This window comes from Euphorbia lathyris, chromosome 1 (assembly GCF_963576675.1).
Source record: "Euphorbia lathyris chromosome 1, ddEupLath1.1, whole genome shotgun sequence".
Lineage (NCBI taxonomy): Eukaryota > Viridiplantae > Streptophyta > Magnoliopsida > Malpighiales > Euphorbiaceae > Euphorbia > Euphorbia lathyris.
Window position 1 is genome coordinate 73,603,730 of NC_088910.1, and position 5,045 is coordinate 73,608,774.

The 5,045-nt window shown below is 33.4% G+C and overlaps 1 non-coding gene across 1 annotated transcript; it reads right to left on the bottom strand.

Moving 5' to 3' along the window:
* Nucleotides 1-1,442: 1,442 nt before the first annotated feature.
* Nucleotides 1,443-1,549, bottom strand: LOC136215846 (small nucleolar RNA R71). The gene has a single exon (XR_010682849.1). It is a non-coding gene; the product is annotated as a small nucleolar RNA R71 (small nucleolar RNA).
* Between the last annotated feature and the right edge of the window lie 3,496 nt (nucleotides 1,550-5,045).

The following is a 5,045-nucleotide window of genomic DNA, read 5'->3' on the forward strand; positions in this document are numbered from 1 at the left end:
AGAACACAAGAGATCAGAAAGAAAAAGAGAGACTTGAAGATCAATTGCATGTTTAAAGCATTTTGAAGAGAAGTTAGAGATCAAGAAGAAAGAAGACATTCATGTAAAAAGGATAGAGAGATCATCCTTCACTATTCACCTTCTTCTTTACTTTTTGTATTTACAATTACATTCTGTATGTTTTTACATTTAAGGATGATAATTACTATCTACTTTAGTTTGTTCAATTAACTTAGTTTAATCTAACTTACAATATTCTTTTCATAATACATGTTTCAGTTAAGATCTTAATTGTTCTTTATAGTTTGGAATATGGTCGAGAGACAATTCCTTAATGAAATTTATGAAGAATTGATTATCTTTTATCGCTAGAGAGATCAGGATAAAAAGATAGTTGTCGTATGTTGATTATTTAACTAGTAATGTTTATGATTGATTAATTGATTCAACAAGTGAGAACTGAGAATTAATATCATCGTTTTATATTACTAAGTACTCTAATTTATATGTCGAGAGAGTAGATTAGAATTATTTATAACTTAACTTGTAATTGTTAGATTGAATAAGTATAATTAAGCAAATCATTAAGTTTTTATCATCTGTCTCTGACTTGTTATTCAAGTGTATATTTAAGTTTGATATTTAGATTCAAGTAATTAGATTAGTTTTAGTTAGATAATTAACAACATTCTTATATTTGATTTCTGTAAACAAAAGAAACAGATTAGGTGGTACTGAGTAATAACTTTGTTCCTCGTGGGATCGACATCTTTTATTACTACAAGGAAATCGTGCACTTGCGGAAATTCCTCAACAAGTTTTTGGCGCCATTGTCGGGGATCAATTCTGTTTATTGCCATTATTTTACTTAGTCTTAATTTTGGATTATAGTCGTTTTTTTATTTACTGATATTTTTCTTTTCAATTTTGCAGATTTTTTTATTTAATTCAAGTACATGCCTAGGATACGAAGTTCCAAGGAAAAGCTTGAAACATTTATTCCAGAGATTGAAAATTTTTATGAACAGAAACAAAAAACAAAAAATTTGAAAGACAAGATGGGAAATCTACCCGAGCAAAGACTTATGGATTATGCCATTCCAGCAATGAATGGGGCGCAGCAAGGAGTGGTTCGTCCACCGGTTAATGCAAATCAATTTGAAATAAAACCAGCTTTGCTTCAAATGATGCAAAATTGTATCCAATTTTATGGTTTGCCAAATGAAAATCCAAACTCTCATTTAGCAAATTTTTTGGAGATTTGTGATACATTTAAAATTAATAATGTTCCTACCGAAGCAATTAAGCTTCGGCTTTTTCCATTTACTTTGAAGGATAAAGCCAAAGCGTGGTTAAATTCATTACCACCATGATCCATTACAACTTGGGATCAATTGGCACAATCATTTTTATCCAAGTATTTTCCTTTGGAAAAGACAGCCAAGTTGATAAAGGAAATTACTACATTTACACAATTTGATTCTGAATCATTATATGAAGCATGTGAACGTTTTAAGGATTTGCAGCGGAGTTGCCCCCATCATAACCTTCCAAGAGAGTTACTTATGCAGACTTTCTACAATGGAGTTAATTCATCCACTAGAGGTACTATTGATTCAACATCCGGAGGTTCACTTATGAGGAAAACTACTACTGATGCCTATGATTTATTGGAAGAAATGGCTACTAACAATTGCATGTGGCCAAGTGAGAGAGCAAAGGAATCATCTTCTCAGCCTATGAAAGGAATTATTACTACTGACCCAATGACTGTTTTGCAGGCACAAATCTCAGGATTAACTAATAAGATTGAGAAAATGAGTATGGGTAATCAACCAACTTGTACAATGTGTAGACAAATTGGACATTATGAACTTGAATGTCCATTGGGACAACCAAGTACAGAGGAGCAAGTTAATTATGTCCAAGGACAAGCACAGGTAAATCCATATCCTAATAATTACAATTCTGGTTGGAGGCCTAATCAAAATTCCTCATGGTCAAATAATCCAAACCGTGGGCAAAATATCCAACAACCACAAGATCGGTTCGGATTACTTGAAATGAAGATAGATAAATTCTTGGAGGGAATTAATAAAAAAATAAATTCCTAAGATGAGATCACTAAAAGCCTTGAATCCAAGTTTGATCAAATTACAAAGAACCATTCATCATCTATTCATAATCTCGAGGTCCAACTTGGGCAACTAGCCAATGCAATGCCATCTCGAAACCAAGGAAATCTCCCAAGCAACACTGAAGGAAATCCAAGGGACTTGAAAGCTGTTACGTTAAGATCCGGTAATCAATATACATTTCACAATAATTCAAATGATATCTTGTCGGATGATTCAAATGAGAAAACAGAAATTCAGTCACCAAGTTCTAGTGAAGATACAGGGAATTCTGAAATTCCCAAAGTGACTACTGAAAAAGGGGCTGAAACTGTTATGTCATCACCACCATCAATTCATCAACCTCATCCACCTTTTCCTCAAAGGCTCAACAAGAAGAATATGGATAAGCAATTTCTAACTTTTCTTGATAAATTGAAAAATTTGAATATTAATTTATCTTTTATTGAGGCTATCACACAAATTCCAAACTACACCAAGTTTTTAAAAGACTTGATTTCAAAGAAGCGTAATTGGGAAGATGTATCTACTATCTCCCTGGCGGAAGATTGTAGTTCCATTATCACAAGTGTTATGCCAACAAAACTTAAAGATTCTGGGAGTTTCACTATCCCGTGCAAATTAGGGAATATAGAATTCCCTAGATGCTTATGTGATCTAGGGGCAAGTATCAACCTGATGCCCCTTTCTATTTTTAAGAAACTTGGTTTGGAAGATGTTAAACCAACTTTTATGGTTCTTTAACTAGCGGACCAGTCAATTAAGAAACCTTATGGCATAGTTGAAGATGTACTTGTGAAAGTGGACAAGTTTATTTTTCCTGCATATTTTGTGATTCTGGATTTTTTTGATGCTAATTGTCCACTGATTTTGGGTAGACCATTTATGAACACTGGAAGAGCATTAATTGATGTCTCTAAAGGAAAATTGATTTTGAGGATTGGTGAGGATACTGTGGAATTTCATATAAACAAAGCTCTAAAATATCCCATGGATGAAAATGTGTGTATGAAAGTAGATGTGGTTGACAACTGTGTGAAAGAGGTATTTGAAATCAGCACACAAGAAAATGTTCCTAATGAAAGTGAAGGCATTGAAGAAGATGGTGAAGTTAGTCTAAAGCCAGAAGTTCTACACCGGAATGAAGCCCCAATTCCACCATCCATTGTAAGTCCACCTGTTGTTGAATTAAAACCATTACCATCCCATCTGAGGTATGCATTTCTTGGTCCTAACGATACTCTTCCTATCATCATTTCTAACAAACTTAGTAAAGATCAAGAGTTGAAACTTTTAAAAGTTGTTAAAAAACGAATAAAGAGTATCGGTTGGCAGATTTCAGATTTAAGAGGAATAAGTCCTAATGTAGTAATGCATAGGATTCATATGGAAGAAAAACACCAACATAAAGTGGATAGGTAAAGAAGACTAAATCCAAACATGAAGGAAGTAGTTAAGAAAGAAATAATTAAACTACTTGATGCTGGCATAATATATCCCATATCAGATAGTGAATGGGTTAGTCCAGTGCAGTGTGTACCAAAAAAGGGTGGGATAACAGTTGTAAAAAATGATAAAGGAGAGTTGATAACTACACGAACCACGATTGGATGGAGGGTTTGTATAGATTATAGAAAATTAAACTCAGCAACTAGGAAAGACCATTTTCCCTTACCATTTATTGACCAAATGCTAGAAAGAATTGCTGGTCATTCATTTTATTGTTTCTTAGATGGATTTTCTGGATACTTCCAAATCTTTATATATCCAACTGACCAAGAAAAAACAACCTTTACATGTCCCTATGGTACCTTTGCCTATAAGAGAATGCTGTTTGGATTATGTAATGCACCAGCAACTTTTCAAAGGTGTATGACTTCAATATTTGGGGACATGATAGAGGAGATTATGGAGGTGTTCATGGATGATTTTCCAATCTATTGTGATTCATTTGACTCATGTTTGTCTAATTTAGATAAAGTATTGGCTAGGTGTGAAGAATCTAATTTGGTCCTTAATTGGGAAAAATGCCATTTTATGGTTGAAGAAGGGATTGTGTTGGGACATAAAATATCAACAAAAGGCATAGAAGTTGATAGGGCTAAAACAGAGATGATAGAAAGATTACCCCCACCTAATTCGGTAAAAGGTATCAGATCATTCCTAGGACATGCCAGATTTTATAGGAGATTCCTTAAAAACTTCTCTTTAATAGCAAACCCATTAACAAATCTCTTGGTGAAAGATGCTAAATTTGATTTTGGAGATGATTGTTTGAAGGCCTTTGAGACTTTAAAAAATGCCTTAGTGAGTGCACCTATAATCACAACCCCGGATTGGAGTTTACCTTTTGAGATAATGTGTGATGCTAGTGATCTAGCCATAGGGTGTGTTTTAGGCCAAAGAAGAGAGAACAGATTGCATGTCATTTCTTATGCAAGTCATACTTTAACAGGTGCTCAATTGAACTACACAACTACACAACTACAAAAAAAGAAATGCTTACTGTAGTATATGCGTGTGAAAAGTTTAGGTCATATTTATTGGGTTCTAAAGTGATAATATTTATTGACCATGCGGCACTTCGTTATTTATTTGCAAAAAAGGATGCAAAACCACGCCTCATTCGGTGCGTTTTGTTATTACAAGAATTTGATATAGTAATTAAAGGACTAAATTGAAAGTATAATTAATTTAAAGGTTAATTTTATTAACTAAAATATTACATAAACCGTTTATGTAATCAACCAATTAAATATATTTAATTGAGTCTTTGCATGTTTGGTGTTATGGACATATTTAGACCCCTCTATAATTGTTATTTGGTCTTTTGGTATTTTTGGAAAATAGGGCATGCGAGTCCTGCCTTATCTACTCTCTATTGTATTTCTCTTCTCACCTATATCCCTT